The 17,986-nt window shown below is 46.8% G+C and overlaps 1 long non-coding RNA gene across 1 annotated transcript in view; it reads right to left on the minus strand.

Moving 5' to 3' along the window:
• Positions 1 to 5,181: 5,181 nt before the first annotated feature.
• LOC130362947 (uncharacterized) overlaps positions 5,182 to 17,986 on the minus strand; it is a 78,193-nt gene continuing 65,388 nt past the window's right edge. The window contains exon 3 of the long non-coding RNA XR_008891644.1: positions 5,182 to 5,375. This is a non-coding gene — a long non-coding RNA (uncharacterized LOC130362947). The remainder of the gene's footprint in view (positions 5,376 to 17,986) is intronic.

The raw sequence follows: 17,986 nt of genomic DNA on the forward strand, positions 1-17,986 counted from the left end.
GTCTAAAATGGTGGATCTGGTTGTATCTCAGCGCCGGAACCCCCAATTTTCAAGCTAGGGCTCTATCTAAAGCAGTGGTCTCAAACGGTGGTCCTCCGGATGTTGCAAAACTACAACTCCCAGCCTGCCGGGAGCTGAAGTTTTGCAACATCTGGAGGGCCACAGTTTGAGACCACTGACCTAAAGGAAGAATAGGGGTTGGATGAGAAACTAGAATATTTATGTTTCTGTCTGTCTTTCAACTCCACAATCTTTAGATTAATGCAATTGAACCATACCTTTGTGGCGGCTCCTTGGCATCGTTTGGCACCATTACCGGTCATATATGTTCACATAAGCCACTTCCAGATGTTTCTAATGTCATTATAAGGGGGAGAGAAAAAGCGTGTGCGACACGGAGGAGTTAATATCATGAAACAGCCATTTATACGAGTGAATGTTTAAGGTTTGGCGGTACAGCTGATGGCACCTTCTTAAATAATGCAGCACCCTGTTTCCTAAGGGGACAGAGCTTGATTCGAAAACAGAATATGGTGCACTCTACATTCTCTTCCCCGAGGAAGGTTGACTAACTGATAAGTGCCATGAGCCAGCGTGGGGACTGATTCTGTCAAATTAAGCTCAAAGGCAAAAGCACAATGCGGAATCTTCTCAAATCCCCTTGAAGTAATCCGAGCAGACACTTGTGACATTAGACAGTGCATCAGCCACAGCACGCTGTAAAAGTTCACTGTTCTTACTACAAGGTGGTCTTTAGACGACAGCGATAGAAATCAGTGCAAATTTGTTAATGTAACAACTTGGAAGAGCAGACTAAAAGAAATGTCATTCTGCCGGGATATGTAATGCAAGGAGATGTATCTGCCATTTGTGAACCCCCCGATGAAAGCATTGTTGTAATTTTCTGTACATCAGATGATTAAAATAGGCTGTATCGAACGGCAAGAAGGAGAAAGAAAGAAAGAAAGAAAAAATAAAGAAACCCGCGATCTCTGGTTAAGCACAAGTCTGTTAATGTGATGTGATGGCGATGCATTAACGTCCCCGATTCTGGCGTGCATTGACAGCTGAGTGACATTAAAGTTTTCAGATGCAAATTGTTACTTTTTTGATAAGTTTATTCCTCTTATGCTGTCACGAGTGCTTTTGTGGCAGCTAAGGTTTTTTTTTTTTTGTCCAAACTTTTAGACAGTTTTTGCTCAAAGAGGGAAATACTGAGAAAATGGTTGCTAACATGGCTGACAGGCTAAGTACAAGAACATCGTTTGATTTTCCTATTTTCTTTAAGCACATATTATTTTCCTGCACATACATTGCCTCCAGAAAGTTTTCAGACCCTTTCCCTTTTTTTCTTCACTTTTTGTTATGTTGCGGCTTTGTGTTAAAACATACATTTTTGTTTTGTTCTGCATAATTCTGCACATGAAAATTGAAGTTTGTATTTTTTTGCAAATTATTTAACCCCTTAAAGACAATGGATGTAAATGTATGTCCTGATGAGCTAGTATGTAACACACCTGGACTTATATTTAAGTCCTATCCAGGAAAAGAATGCAGGGGCTTTGCTCGCTTCATACAGCCAGGGATCCGCCGGTAATGGCAGACATCAGCAAAGTCCCATTACCTGGTGGCTCCAGCGATCTGCTGCTCTGGTTTGCCTTCCAGCACACCAGACAAGTAGATCACCAGTGTTACAGTGTTACTGATTTTGGATTAGATGGTGTCAAGCTTGTGTGGTAGCAACCAGGTGAGGAGCACAAAGAAGAGTGTGTCTAGCCTACAGTCAAGCATGGTGGTGGGAGTGTAATGGTCTGGGGCTGCATGAGTGCTGCTGACACTGGGGAGCTACAGTTCATTGAGGGAGCCATGAATGTGAACATGTACTGTGACATACTGAAGCAGAGAATGATCTTCTCCATTCAGAGACTGAGCCACAGGGCAGTATTACAACATGATAATGACCCCAAACACTTCAAAAACCACTGCTGTCTTGCTAAGTAAGCTGAAGGTAAAGGTGATGGACTGGACTAGTATGTCTCCAAATCTACACCCTATTGAGCATCTGTGAAGCATCCTCAAGTGGAAGGTGGGGGAACACAAGGTCTGTAACATCCACTAGCTCAGTGACATTGTCATGGAGGAGAGAAAGAGGACTCCAGTGGAAACCTGTAAAGCTCTGGTGAACTCTATGCCCAGGAAAATCTGACAGCTAGTTCACCCGCACTAAAGTGCAAGTGAACATCTGTAAAATGAGGGGTTACTCACTAAAATCCGTTGGCTAGTTGCTGCTTGTAAATAGTTTTATTCCTAATTGGCCCCAGCACGCATTGGAGGCGGGGAGCCAGCTGGCAGAGCTCCCCTGTCTCCTCCATATCCGTGAGGTATGGTCTTTCAGAATGATGCTGGAAAAGGCCACACATGCTGGTTATGGTTTACAAAGAGAAGTTGTTGAATAGCATGCATCAATATTTTCATGCATTAACGGGCAGTCTGGTCTTCCAATCACCACTAATCTAGAAGGAAAGTGAAAATACATGTTCCTAGGAGGAACTGGTATATAGATGTCCATTCAACCTTTACCCTCTGGATCTGGCCCTAAGGTCAGAGTAGTGTAATGCACTTCACTCTCACTCTGTTTGGGCACTCACTCCAGTGTTTTGGCCTTATGGCTGTTGATCACAGAGAAATATCTATAGATTTGGCTGTATGTCCAGACTGTACCTCATCGACTTATTTAATTTCTGTTTTTGTCACTGCTCCACTTTTTGTGTTTGTTTGTCACTAAGATTGTTTGGGGTGTGGTACACTTCTGGGTGTCCCTTCTGTCAGTCTAGTGGAGGTGTGCGTGGCCATTAGGTTCCGCACCTCCAAATGCCACCTTGTTGACTCCCTTGTTGATATTTCGGTTTACGCCCAGGGGATGCTAGGAGCATTGTTGGGCCTTCTTTAGCTTCAGTGATGGGGGAGTTTGAACCCAGAACCTTGCAAATGCCTTTGGTCAAAAAGGTGAAAGGTATGGTTTATATTGGGCATTTCTCCTTTAGAAGAAGGGCAAAACGATAGACCACATCCTCATGCACGTTTTTGTGTGAACATGTTTTGTACTTTTTTATACTTGGGTGATTATTGAGCATGTTCCTCGATTCTTTAAAAAAAAAAAAAAAAAAAAAAAAAAGCTCTGTCTGTGCAACATACGAGAAATCAGTATAGGTGAATAAATATCTCCATAGGGACCAAAGCCATGATCCTGTTCTTGTAATGGTAAAGGTCAACAGCAAGGAAAAATCTAAATGGTGTTCAGAACATATTCATCTCTTAACAAGATCCTTGGAGCCAAATAATGCATATGAATAATGACAGCGATATCAGCAAACTATTAAAGTCAAATGCATTATTATCATTATTTCTATTAATTAGAATGGTATAATATATGGTACATTTTTTAAGTCTTTTTGTTTGCTTTACTATAAAAACTTTCAAACAACTAGAAGCAATTGTTAGTCTTTGGGTGTTTGGCACTACAGGTAAAATTGTAGTGAATTATAGGAAAGCAATTTATAAGGGTTTTTATTACGCTTGAAGAAAACCTATGCTCTAACCTCGAGTTCTTCACTAAATGAGGAAGTCTCAAGATTTATTTGGTACCAAGTTCTAAGAACTTTTTTTATGATGAAACAACTTTATAACAACTTATCATTGCTTTTTTTTCCTATTTGTTTTTGTTGAAAAGTTTAGAGGTTAGGAAGGAGCAGACGTAATGGAAAAAAAGACTAGATCTGGGCATGCAAGGATTTTCTATGGGAACATTGGTTCCGGTGTATGAAAATGGGACAAAGCTGTTCACAGAGGTACCGTATTTATCGGGGTATAACACGCACTGGTGTATAACATGCACACTTATTTTAACAGTGAAATTTGAGTAAAAAATAAATAAATGTAAAATAAATGACTTGGAGGCTCTGAACTTAATGCCTCATCATTCCCCCAGCTCTGATTCCCCCATTTGCCACATCATTCTCCCTGCTCTTAAAGAGTACCTCTCATGATCTTGTTACTGCCCCCATCATAATTAACCACCCCCTGCCTTTATTTTATTTTTTTTGTTTTCTACCTTGATATTGCTCTGTATTTTCTGCTCAGTCAGATTCATGGACTGGGAAGGAGCGTTCCCCAGCAGGTGTGACATCATCTGAAGCCATACAGGGGAGAACGTCCTCCCTCACTCTGCTACACACAGCCCAGAGCAGTTCAGTGTGTGAGATGAGCTCTGATTGGATAAGGCTGCACATAGGCCAGCAGGAGTCCAAAGTCTGTGCATAAGATGGGGGGAAATGTGCTCTGGACAAGTAGGCAGACACCTAGTGGCAGCTTCATTAAACACAAATAAAACATAGAAAACATAATTTTTTTTAAACAAAGTACATTAGATTGATTTTTTTTATTTGCCATATGGAGTGCAATAGCAAAAAATGTGTTTTAATGAGAGTGTCCATTTAATTTTGATTCCTCCAGTTCCACATCATTCCTCCCCCCCCTTATCAGAACCTATGCCACAAAATTTCTCCCCATCTGATCCCCCCTGAGTCTCAGAATTCCCCTCTAATTCCTCCTTCTGATCCTCCCTGTGCCTCATCATTCCCCCCTTCTGATCCTCCCTGTGCCTTATCTTTTCCCCCCCTGTGCCTCATCATTTACCCCTTCTGATTCCCCTATGACTCATGATTTCCCGTGCTATTCCCCTGTGCCTCATCATTTCTCCCTGTGATCCCCCCTGTGAAGCATTGTTTCCTCCCTGTGCCTTATCATTTCACCCCTGTGCCTCTTCATTTCCCCCTGTGATCTCCCCTGTGCCTCATAATTTCCCCCTGTGCCTCTTCATTTCCCCCTGTGATCCCCCTGTGCCTCATCATTTCCCATTGTGATCCCCCCTGTGCCTCATCACTTCCCATTGTGATCCCCCCTGTGCCTCATCATTTCCCATTGTGATCCCCCCTGTGCCTCACCATTACGCCCTGTGATCCCCCTGTGCCTCATCACCCCCCCCCCGTATTCCCCCCTATGCCTCATTATTTCTTCCTGCATCATTTCCTGTCCACGATCCTGTATATCCATGTTGAATATGGAATAAGCATTTCCAAGTTTTTAACAGCCGCGCTGGATTTCTTTGTTCTCTGTGATTATTGGTGTTGTCCTGCACATATCCAAGCTGGTGTGCCATTTTTCTGTTGTGTTGTGTACTGAGGGACTGACTGAGACCATGTTCACACACTGTTTTCAAAGCCAACTTGGTTGGAAAATTGACTGGAAAAAAATAGTGTCTTTTTTTTTTTTTTGTATAAAAACTGTCCTTTTTCTCAATGGCTGGAAATACTGGGCTGAAAAAAAAAACCATCAGATTATCAAGACCATCAAATAAATGGCATGTTATTCAAATTAAAAGCTGTTGAAATTATGGCCAATATTTTCATGTGTGTGTGCACTAATGGACGATTTTCCATCGATTACAATGGAAACATTATTTCAAGGATATCAAAGAAAATAACATACCTGGTTTTTAACAAGAGCCTCTTTATGTGCACTGTATTTTTTCGTGTCCAATAAATTCTATTTTCTACAATTATATATATTGATAATTGATGTGCCCCATTTGGTAGTGTTGTCTTTTGTGGTTCTAAGTGGGAGGAATCTATCATTGGTTTTATCCTTTTTGTGTGGTAAAAGACACAAACACTTATGCAAAGGGTGAAAAGTTGCAAAATTCTTTTGCTATTCATTTAGACTAATTTGAGAAAAAACTTACATGTAGTGCTGCACGGTTGGCATTATGCAGTGGTCGGTTATTTATTAACTGGGACTTTTTAAAATTATAAACACTCAAAAATAAACAAAATTTTTGGCCCAATTTCACGCCAGCCCAGATCACATTGGGGGAGATTTATCCAAACCTGTGCAGAGGAAAAGTTGCCCAGTTGCCCACGGCAACCAATCAGATCGCTTCTTTCATTTTTAACAAGGTCTCCGCAAAATGAAAGAAGCGATCTGATTGGTTGCTATGGGCAACTTGGCAACTCTCCCTCTGGACAGGTTTTGATAAATCTCCCCCATTATTTTGTCTACATCTAAGAATGTGCACCTCTTTGATAAATGGGGGGAAGTACACATGACGTACATCTAGACATCACTCGTGGCTAGGATAAATCTCTAAGTAAATGAAATTATTGACGCCTCCTCTATGAATCCTATGACCGTTTTCTAAATAAGTTTACATACCATGGTGAGTGCTGCGGCTACCATCTTTATTAGGCTAATTATTATATGATTTCAACTGATTTTTTTAACCATGAAAACAATGTTTTCTGCCTAAAAAACTGCCAATTTTACTGTATATGAACATAAAACTGAGTATTTACCAAGCAATTTACAATGGGAAAAGGCCCAGTTTCTAGCCATGTACACTGCTCAAAAAAATAAGGGGAACACTTAAACAACTCAATGTAACTCCAAGTCAATGACATGTCTGTGAAATCACACTGTCCACTCAGGAAGAACACTGATTGACAATCAATTTTACATGCTGCTGTGCAAATGGAACAGACAACAGGTGGAAATAATAGGCAATTAGCAAGACACCCCAAATAAAGGAGTGGTTCTTCAGGTGGTGACCACAGACCACTTCTCAGTTCCTATGCTTCCTAGCTGATGTTTTGGTCACTTTTGAATCCTAACGGTGCTTTCACTCTAGTGGTAGCATGAAACGGAGTCTACAACCCACACAAGTGGCTCAGGTAGTGCAGCTCATTCAAGATGGCACATCAATGCGAGCTGTGGCAAGAAGGTTTGCTGTGTCTGTCAGCGTAGTGTCCAGAGCATGGAGGCACTACCAGGAGACAGGCCAGTACATCAGGAGACGTGGAGGAGGCCGTAGGATGGCAACAACCCAGCAGCAGGACCGCTACCTCCGCCTTTGTGCAAGGAGGAGCAGGTGGAGCACTGCCAGAGCCCTGCAATATGACCTCCAGCAGGCCACAAATGTGCATGTGTCCACTTAGACCAGGGGTCCTCAAACTTTTTAAACAGGGGGCCAGTTCACGGTCCCTCAGACCGTTGGACGGCCGGACTATAGATATCAAAACATGAACAAATTCCTATGCACACTTATATATTTTATTAGTGGACTACCACTTTAAGTACGCAGCACAGTTCCCCCCCTCCCCCACATTAGGTTGGCAGTATAGATCCCCCCAGATTAGGTTGTAGATCCCACACATTAGGGTTGGCAGTACAGTTCCCCCACATTAGGGTTGGCAGTACAGTTCCCCCACATTAGGTGCAGTACAATTCCCCCACATTAGGTGCAGTACAATTCCCCCATATTAGGTGCAGTACAATTCCCCACATTAGGTGCAGTACAATTCCCCCACATTAGGTGCAGTACAATTCCCCCACATTAGGTGCAGTACAATTCCCCCACATTAGGTGCAGTACAGTTCCCCCACATTAGGTGCAGTATAGTCCCCCCACATTAGGTGCAGTACAATTTCCCTGTTACGCCGAGCGCTCCGGGTCCCCGCTCCTCCCCGGAGCGCTCGCTACACTTTCCTCACTGCAGCGCTCCGGTCAGATCCACTGACCGGGGCGCTGCGATACCGCCTCCAGCCGGGATGCGATTCGCGATGCGGGTAGCGCCCGCTCGCGATGCGCACCCCGGCTCCCGTACCTGACTCGCTCTCCGTCGGTCCTGTCCCGGCGCGCGCGGCCCCGCTCCTTAGGGCGCGCGCGCGCCGGGTCTTTACGATTTAAAGGGCCACTGCGCCGCTGATTGGCGCAGTGGTTCCAATTAGTCTGATCACCTGTGCACTCCCCTATATCACCTCACTTCCCCTGCACTTCCTTGCCGGATCTTGTTGCCATCGTGCCAGTGAAAGCGTTTCCTTGTGTGTTCCTAGCCTGTGTTCCAGACCTCCTGCCGTTGCCCCTGACTACGATTCTTGCTGCCTGCCCCGACCTTCTGCTACGTCCGACCTTGCTTCTGTCTACTCCCTTGTACCGCGCCTATCTTCAGCAGTCAGAGAGGTTGAGCCGTTGCTAGTGGATACGACCTGGTCACTACCACCGCAGCAAGACCATCCCGCTTTGCGGCGGGCTCTGGTGAAAACCAGTAGTGACTTAGAACCGATCCACTAGCACGGTCCACGCCAATCCCTCTCTGGCACAGAGGATCCACTACCTGCCAGCCGGCATCGTGACAGTAGATCCGGCCATGGATCCCGCTGAAGTTCCTCTGCCAGTTGTCGCTGACCTCACCACGGTGGTCGCCCAGCAGTCACAACAGATAGCGCAACAAGGCCAACAGCTGTCTCAACTGACCGTTATGCTACAGCAGTTACTACCACAGCTTCAGCAATCATCTCCTCCGCCAGCTCCTGCACCTCCTCCGCAGCGAGTGGCCGCTTCTGGTCTACGCCTATCCTTGCCGGATAAATTTGATGGGGACTCTAAGTTTTGCCGTGGCTTTCTTTCCCAATGTTCCCTGCACTTGGAGATTATGTCGGACCAGTTTCCCACTGAAAGGTCTAAGGTGGCTTTCGTAGTCAGCCTTCTGTCTGGAAAAGCCCTGTCTTGGGCCACACCGCTCTGGGACCGCAATGACCCCGTCACTGCCTCTGTACACTCCTTCTTCTCGGAAATCCGAAGTGTCTTTGAGGAACCTGCCCGAGCCTCTTCTGCTGAGACTGCCCTGTTGAACCTGGTCCAGGGTAATTCTTCCGTTGGCGAGTATGCCGTACAATTCCGTACTCTTGCTTCAGAATTATCCTGGAATAATGAGGCCCTCTGCGCGACCTTTAAAAAAGGCCTATCCAGCAACATTAAAGATGTTCTGGCCGCACGAGAAATCCCTGCTAATCTACATGAACTCATTCACCTAGCCACTCGCATTGACATGCGTTTTTCCGAAAGGCGTCAGGAGCTCCGCCAGGATTTGGACTCTGTTCGCACGAGGCGTTTCTTCTCCTCGGCTCCTCTCTCCTCTGGTCCCCTGCAATCTGTTCCTGTGCCTCCCGCCGTGGAGGCTATGCAGGTCGACCGGTCTCGCCTGACACCTCAAGAGAGGACACGACGCCGCATGGAGAATCTCTGCCTGTACTGTGCTAGTACCGAACACTTCCTGAAGGATTGTCCTATCCGTCCTCCCCGCCTGGAAAGACGTACGCTGACTCCGCACAAAGGTGAGACAGTCCTTGATGTCTACTCTGCTTCTCCACGTCTTACTGTGCCTGTGCGGATATCTGCCTCTGCCTTCTCCTTCTCTACTATGGCCTTCTTGGACTCCGGATCTGCAGGAAATTTTATTTTGGCCTCTCTCGTCAACAGGTTCAACATCCCAGTGACCAGTCTCGCCAGACCCCTCTACATCAATTGTGTAAACAATGAAAGATTGGACTGTACCATACGTTTCCGCACGGAGCCCCTTCTAATGTGCATCGGATCTCATCACGAGAGGATTGAACTTTTGGTCCTCCCCAATTGCACTTCTGAAATTCTACTTGGACTTCCCTGGCTTCAACTTCATTCCCCAACCCTGGATTGGTCCGCTGGGGAGATCAAGAGTTGGGGGCCCTCTTGTTCCAAGGACTGCCTAAAACCGGTTCCCAGTAACCCTTGCCGTGACTCTGTGGTTCCTCCTGTAACCGGTCTCCCTAAGGCCTATATGGACTTTGCGGACTTTGCAAAAAACAAGCTGAGACTCTACCTCCTCACAGGCCTTATGATTGTCCTATCGACCTCCTCCCGGGCACTACTCCACCCCGGGGCAGAATTTATCCTCTGTCCGCCCCAGAGACTCTTGCCATGTCTGAATACGTCCAGGAAAATTTAAAAAAGGGCTTTATCCGTAAATCCTCCTCTCCTGCCGGAGCCGGATTTTTCTTTGTGTCCAAAAAAGATGGCTCCCTACGTCCTTGCATTGACTACCGCGGTCTTAATAAAATCACGGTTAAGAACCGCTACCCCCTACCCCTCATCTCTGAACTCTTTGATCGCCTCCAAGGTGCCCACATCTTTACCAAACTGGACTTAAGAGGTGCTTATAATCTCATCCGCATCAGAGAGGGGGATGAATGGAAAACGGCATTTAACACCAGAGATGGACACTTTGAGTATCTGGTCATGCCCTTTGGCCTGTGCAACGCCCCTGCCGTCTTCCAAGACTTTGTTAATGAAATTTTTCGTGATCTTTTATACTCCTGTGTTGTTGTATATCTGGACGATATCCTGATTTTTTCTGCCAATCTAGAAGAACACCGCCAGCATGTCCGTATGGTTCTTCAGAGACTTCGTGACAATCAACTCTATGCCAAAATAGAGAAATGTCTGTTTGAATGCCAATCTCTTCCTTTCCTAGGATACTTGGTCTCTGGCCAGGGACTACAAATGGATCCAGACAAACTCTCTGCCGTCTTAGATTGGCCACGCCCCTCCGGACTCCGTGCTATCCAACGCTTTTTGGGGTTCGCCAATTATTACAGGCAATTTATTCCACATTTTTCTACCGTTGTGGCTCCTATCGTGGCTTTAACCAAAAAAAATGCCGATCCCAAGTCTTGGCCTCCTCCAGCGGAAGACGCCTTTAAACGGCTCAAGTCTGCCTTTTCTTCGGCTCCCGTGCTCTCCAGACCTGACCCATCCAAACCCTTCCTATTGGAGGTTGATGCCTCCTCAGTGGGAGCTGGAGCTGTCCTTCTACAAAAAAATTCTTCCGGGCATGCTGTTACTTGTGGGTTTTTTTCTAGGACCTTCTCTCCGGCGGAGAGGAACTACTCCATCGGGGATCGAGAGCTTCTAGCCATTAAATTAGCACTTGAGGAATGGAGGCATCTGCTGGAGGGATCAAGATTTCCAGTTATTATTTACACCGATCACAAGAACCTCTCCTACCTCCAGTCTGCCCAACGGCTGAATCCTCGCCAGGCCAGGTGGTCTCTGTTCTTTGCCCGATTTAATTTTGAAATTCACTTTCGGCCTGCCGATAAGAACATTAGGGCCGATGCTCTCTCTCGTTCCTCGGATGCTTCTGAAGTTGAACTCTCTCCGCAACACATCATTCCTCCTGACTGCCTGATTTCCACTTCTCCAGCCTCCATCAGGCAAACTCCTCCTGGAAAGACCTTTGTTTCTCCACGCCAACGCCTCGGAATCCTCAAATGGGGTCACTCCTCCCATCTCGCAGGTCATGCGGGCATCAAGAAATCTGTGCAACTCATCTCTCGCTTCTATTGGTGGCCGACTCTGGAGACGGATGTTGTGGACTTTGTGCGAGCCTGCACTATCTGTGCCCGGGATAAGACTCCTCGCCAGAAGCCCGCTGGTTTTCTTCATCCTCTGCCTGTCCCCGAACAGCCTTGGTCTCTGATTGGTATGGATTTTATTACTGATTTACCCCCTTCCCGTGGCAACACTGTTATTTGGGTGGTCGTTGATCGATTCTCCAAAATGGCACATTTCATCCCTCTTCCTGGTCTTCCTTCAGCGCCTCAGTTGGCTAAACAATTTTTTGTACACATTTTTCGTCTTCACGGGTTGCCTACGCAGATCGTCTCGGATAGAGGCGTCCAATTCGTGTCTAAATTCTGGAGGGCTCTCTGTAAACAACTCAAGATTAAATTAAATTTTTCTTCTGCATATCATCCTCAATCCAATGGACAAGTAGAAAGAATTAACCAGGTCTTGGGTGATTATTTACGACATTTTGTTTCCTCCCGCCAGGATGACTGGGCAGATCTTCTTCCATGGGCCGAATTCTCGTATAACTTCAGAGTCTCTGAAGCTTCCTCCAAATCCCCATTTTTCGTGGTGTACGGCCGTCACCCTCTTCCCCCCCTCCCTACCCCCTTGCCCTCTGGTCTGCCCGCTGTGGATGAAATTTCTCGTGACCTTTCCATTATATGGAGAGAGACCCAAAATTCTCTCTTACAGGCTTCATCACGCATGAAGAAGTTCGCGGATAAGAAAAGAAGAGCTCCCCCCATTTTTTCCCCTGGAGACAAGGTATGGCTCTCCGCTAAATATGTCCGCTTCCGTGTCCCTAGCTACAAGTTGGGACCACGCTATCTTGGTCCTTTCAAAATTTTGTGCCAGATTAATCCTGTCTCTTACAAACTTCTTCTTCCTCCTTCTCTTCGTATTCCTAATGCCTTTCACGTTTCTCTTCTTAAACCACTTATCATCAACCGTTTCTCTCCCAAATCTGTTCCTCCCACTCCTGTTTCCGGCTCCTCGGACATCTTCTCCGTCAAAGAGATTCTGGCATCCAAAAAGGTCAGAGGGAAAACCTTTTTTTTAGTGGATTGGGAGGGTTGTGGTCCAGAAGAGAGATCCTGGGAACCTGAGGACAATATCCTAGACAAAAGTCTGCTCCTCAGGTTCTCAGGCTCTAAGAAGAGGGGGAGATCCAAGGGGGGGGGTACTGTTACGCCGAGCGCTCCGGGTCCCCGCTCCTCCCCGGAGCGCTCGCTACACTTTCCTCACTGCAGCGCTCCGGTCAGATCCACTGACCCGGGGCGCTGCGATACCGCCTCCAGCCGGGATGCGATTCGCGATGCGGGTAGCGCCCGCTCGCGATGCGCACCCCGGCTCCCGTACCTGACTCGCTCTCCGTCGGTCCTGTCCCGGCGCGCGCGGCCCCGCTCCTTAGGGCGCGCGCGCGCCGGGTCTTTGCGATTTAAAGGGCCACTGCGCCGCTGATTGGCGCAGTGGTTCCAATTAGTCTGATCACCTGTGCACTCCCCTATATCACCTCACTTCCCCTGCACTTCCTTGCCGGATCTTGTTGCCATCGTGCCAGTGAAAGCGTTTCCTTGTGTGTTCCTAGCCTGTGTTCCAGACCTCCTGCCGTTGCCCCTGACTACGATTCTTGCTGCCTGCCCCGACCTTCTGCTACGTCCGACCTTGCTTCTGTCTACTCCCTTGTACCGCGCCTATCTTCAGCAGTCAGAGAGGTTGAGCCGTTGCTAGTGGATACGACCTGGTCACTACCGCCGCAGCAAGACCATCCCGCTTTGCGGCGGGCTCTGGTGAAAACCAGTAGTGACTTAGAACCGATCCACTAGCACGGTCCACGCCAATCCCTCTCTGGCACAGAGGATCCACTACCTGCCAGCCGGCATCGTGACATTCCCCACATTAGGTGCAGTATAATGTTCCCCCACATTAGGTGCAGCATAATGTTCCCCCACATTAGGTGCAGTATAATGTTCCCCCACATTAGGTGCAGTATATTGTTCCCCCACATTAGGTGCAGCATGTTCCCACACATTAGGTGCAGTATAGATCCCCCAAATTAGGTGCAGTATAGCTCCCCCAAATTAGGTGCAGCATAGCTCCCCACATTAGGTGCAGTATAATGTTCCCCCACATTAGGTGCAATATAGCTTCCCACATTAGGTGCAGTATAGCTCCCCACATTAGGTGCAGTATAGATCCCCCAAATGAGGTGCAGTATAGCTCCCCACATTAGGTGCAGCATGTTCCCCCACATTAGGTGCAGTATAGATCCCCCACATTAGGTGCAGTATAGCTCCCCACATTAGGTGCAGTATAATGTTCCCCCACATTAGGTGCAGTATAATGTTCCCCCACATTAGGTGCAGTATAATGTTCCCCCACATTAGGTGCAGTATAATGTTCCCCCACATTAGGTGCAGTATAATGTTCCCCCACATTAGGTGCAGTATAGCTCCCCACATTAGGTGCAGTATAATGTTCCCCCACATTAGGGGCAGTATAGCTCCCATTAGGTGCAGCATGTACAGCTCCCCACATTAGGTGCAGCATGTTCCCCCACATTAGGTGCAGTAGAGTTTCCCCACATTAGGTGCAGTACAGTTCCCCCACATTAGGTGCAGTACAGTTCCCCCACATTAGGTGCAGTATAGCTCCCCACATTAGGTGCAGTATAGTTCCCCCATATTAGGTGCAGCATGTACCCCCACATTAGGTGCAGTATAGATCCCCCAAATTAGGTGCAGTATGTTCCCCCACATTAGGTGCAGTATGTCCCCCACAGACATACAGCCTCCACTTCAGTGCTCCGACCACCGCTCCTCCCGTCCGGACATAGCAGTAAGTCCCGGGACCGAAGGAGCGGTGGTCGGAGCACCGAAGCTGACGTGCCAGTATAATGTTCCCCCACATTAGGTGCAGCATAATGTTCCCCCACATTAGGTGCAGTATAATGTTCCCCCACATTAGGTGCAGTATATTGTTCCCCCACATTAGGTGCAGCATGTTCCCACACATTAGGTGCAGTATAGATCCCCCAAATTAGGTGCAGTATAGCTCCCCCAAATTAGGTGCAGCATAGCTCCCCACATTAGGTGCAGTATAATGTTCCCCCACATTAGGTGCAGTATAGCTTCCCACATTAGGTGCAGTATAGCTCCCCACATTAGGTGCAGTATAGATCCCCCAAATGAGGTGCAGTATAGCTCCCCACATTAGGTGCAGCATGTTCCCCCACATTAGGTGCAGTATAGATCCCCCACATTAGGTGCAGTATAGCTCCCCACATTAGGTGCAGTATAATGTTCCCCCACATTAGGTGCAGTATAATGTTCCCCCACATTAGGTGCAGTATAATGTTCCCCCACATTAGGTGCAGTATAATGTTCCCCCACATTAGGTGCAGTATAATGTTCCCCCACATTAGGTGCAGTATAGCTCCCCACATTAGGTGCAGTATAATGTTCCCCCACATTAGGGGCAGTATAGCTCCCATTAGGTGCAGCATGTACCCCCACATTAGGTGCAGTATAGATCCCCCAAATTAGGTGCAGTATAGCTCCCCACATTAGGTGCAGCATGTTCCCCCACATTAGGTGCAGTAGAGTTTCCCCACATTAGGTGCAGTACAGTTCCCCCACATTAGGTGCAGTACAGTTCCCCCACATTAGGTGCAGTATAGCTCCCCACATTAGGTGCAGTATAGTTCCCCCATATTAGGTGCAGCATGTACCCCCACATTAGGTGCAGTATAGATCCCCCAAATTAGGTGCAGTATGTTCCCCCACATTAGGTGCAGTATGTCCCCCACAGACATACAGCCTCCACTTCAGTGCTCCGACCACCGCTCCTCCCGTCCGGACATAGCAGTAAGTCCCGGGACCGAAGGAGCGGTGGTCGGAGCACCGAAGCTGACGTGCCGCTGGTAACACTTACCTAGCTGGCCAGCGCACGTCCTCATCGCTGCCCTGCTCCTCCGCGCTCCGTTGCTATGGGCGCACGCACGTCCCTGCGTGCGCCACCTTCCCAGCGGCCCCTATGTTTTTAAAGTAAATGCGGGGTCTCCGAGAGCGCATCCAGTATCCCAAAAACATCTTTCGGGACACAGGGATGTCCCAGGCAGCGGCGGGCTGGATAAATGTCCTCGGCGGGCCACATGTGGCCCGCAGGCCGTAGTTTGAGGACCCCTGACTTAGACGGTCAGAAACAGACTCCCTGAGGGTGGTATTAAGCCCCGACATCCACAGGTGGGGGTTGTGCTTACAGCCCAACGCCGTGCAGGACGTTTGGCATTTGCCAGAGAGCACCAAGATTGGCAAATTCGCTGCTGGCGCCCAGTGCTCTTCACAGATGAAATCAAATTCACACTCAGCACATGTGACAGACAAGACAGAGTCTGGAGATGCCATGCAGAATTTTCTGCTGCCTGCAACATCCTCCAGCATGACCGGTTTGGGGGTGGGTCAGTAATGGTGCTGGGTGCCATTTCTATGGGGGCCGCACAGCCCTCCATGTGCTTGCCAGAAATAGCCCGACTGCCATTAGGTACTGAAATGAGATCCTCAGACCCATTGTGAGACCATATGCTGGTGAGGTTGGCCCTGGGTTCCTTCTAATGCAAGACAATGCTAGACCTCATGTGGCTGGAGTGTGTCAGAAGTTCCTGCAAGAGGAATTCATTGATGCTATGGACTGGCCCGCCCGTTCCCCAGACATCATGTGAACGCCACGTTGCACCACAGACTGTTCAGTAGTTGGTGGATGCTTTAATCCAGGTCTGCGAGGACATCCCTCAGGAGACCATCCACCACCTCATCAGGAGCATGCTCAGGCATTGTAGGGAGGTCATACGGGCACGTGGAGGCCACACACACTACTGAGCCTCATTTTCACTTGTTTTAAGGACGTTACATCAAAGTTGGATCAGCCTGTAATGTGGTTTTCCACTTTGATTTTGAGTGTGACTCCATATCCAGACCTCCATGGTTTGATAAATTTGATTTCCATTGATAATTTTTGTGTGATTTTGTTGTGAGCACATTGAACTATGTAAAGACAAAAGTATTTCATACAATTAGTTTATTCATTCAGATCTAGGATGTGTTATCTTAGTGTTCCCTTTAGTTTTTTGAGCTGTGTATTATATATCCACAAATGAGCGAAAACTGTTCTTTTCTTTACTATTTACTCAACTGTTAAAGTGTATCTGTCGTCAATAAAAACTTTTTATATAATGTAGATAATACAATTATATGTATATTTGTAATATACATTGGTTAAAAAGTGTGTATATTTATGGGCGAAAAAGTGCTGTCTCTGCAGCTATTTCCTGTGAGGAGTCCAAATACAGGAAGTGAGGACAGGACAAGCAGAGCTCTGTGCAGACTCCTGGCTTGTCAATCATCTGGATGTATGAGTCTGTAGCATGTCACAGAGCCTCACTGCACAGAGCCCCAATTGTCCACCCTCACTTCCTGTTTTTGGACTCCTCATAGAGACACACAGGCAATAACCATTAACATTTAACCAATGTATATTACAAATATACATATAATGGTATTAACTACGTTTTATAAAAAGTTTTTGTTGATGACGGATACACTTTAATGTTTATTCGCTTCTGTATTAATTTTATCTTGGCTTTGCCCTCACTAAGGGAATGACTTTCAAAGCTGGTGCCAGCAAACACATTGAGAATAAATCAAGTAGAAACTGGTCTCGGCTGATGTCAACAGTGATTCTTGCTGGCATTGCAAAGCTTCCACAATACACAAGGGGCTTGAAAAGCACTGAGATGGCAGAGATTGTTGTGGCAGAAGCAACTGGAAGATGTCCTGAGATTGAAACACAGACATATTAACATCACCCTGGTGGACGCTAATGACTTGCATTTTAAAATGCCACAGGCTCATACTGCGAGCTGAAACAAAGAAAAAATACATCCGTGGTCTCTGAAGACCTTAGATCTTTCCAAACTCTTAGGGCAAATTCAGCCATAATGTATTTTGCAGTATAGTTGGGCAGCTCATACATACCGCAGGGAGAATCATTGCCCGCAGTTGCTGTAGGCAATCTAGACAGGACAGCTAAATAAAACAGCAGCTGGAAACCTTGGAGAGGTTAAACCCGTAATGAAGCATCTTCTAATGCAGGCATCAAAGCTAAAGAGTTACTTCTAAAAGTGACACAGAAAACCTACCATCACTTTAATGAGATGACAGTAGATGGGCAAAAACATTACTCTATGCCAGGGCCAAGATAAGGGGAGGCAGGATAGGCTGATGTCTAGGGCACCATTTACTTAAAGAAAGCAAGAAGCAGATAGCGGAAAATTATAAGGTGAAATTAGAGTCAGGTGTTTTCAATAAATGGGTTGACAATCGGTTGTAAGTAAGTGACCTGTGTTATTAAAGAATAGTGATTCTATCAAAATTTGGGGAAGTGTATCTTGGAAACAACAAATGCGATTTCAGTACTTCAGAAGAAGAGTTGTTGATGCTCATCAGTCTGGAAAAGGTTAAATAACCATCTCTAAAGTGTCAGACTGTGTACAAATGGAGGAAATATAAGACCATAATCACCCTCCCAGGGGTGGTTGACCAACAAAGATCATGCCAAGAGCAAGGCGTATTACAGTCCACAAGGGTCAGAAAGGAATCCAAGGTAATCTTAAAGCAACTTAAAGGGGTACTCCAATGGAAAACATTTT

The sequence above is a fragment of the Hyla sarda genome, chromosome 3 (assembly GCF_029499605.1).
Source record: "Hyla sarda isolate aHylSar1 chromosome 3, aHylSar1.hap1, whole genome shotgun sequence".
NCBI classification, from domain to species: Eukaryota; Metazoa; Chordata; class Amphibia; order Anura; family Hylidae; genus Hyla; species Hyla sarda.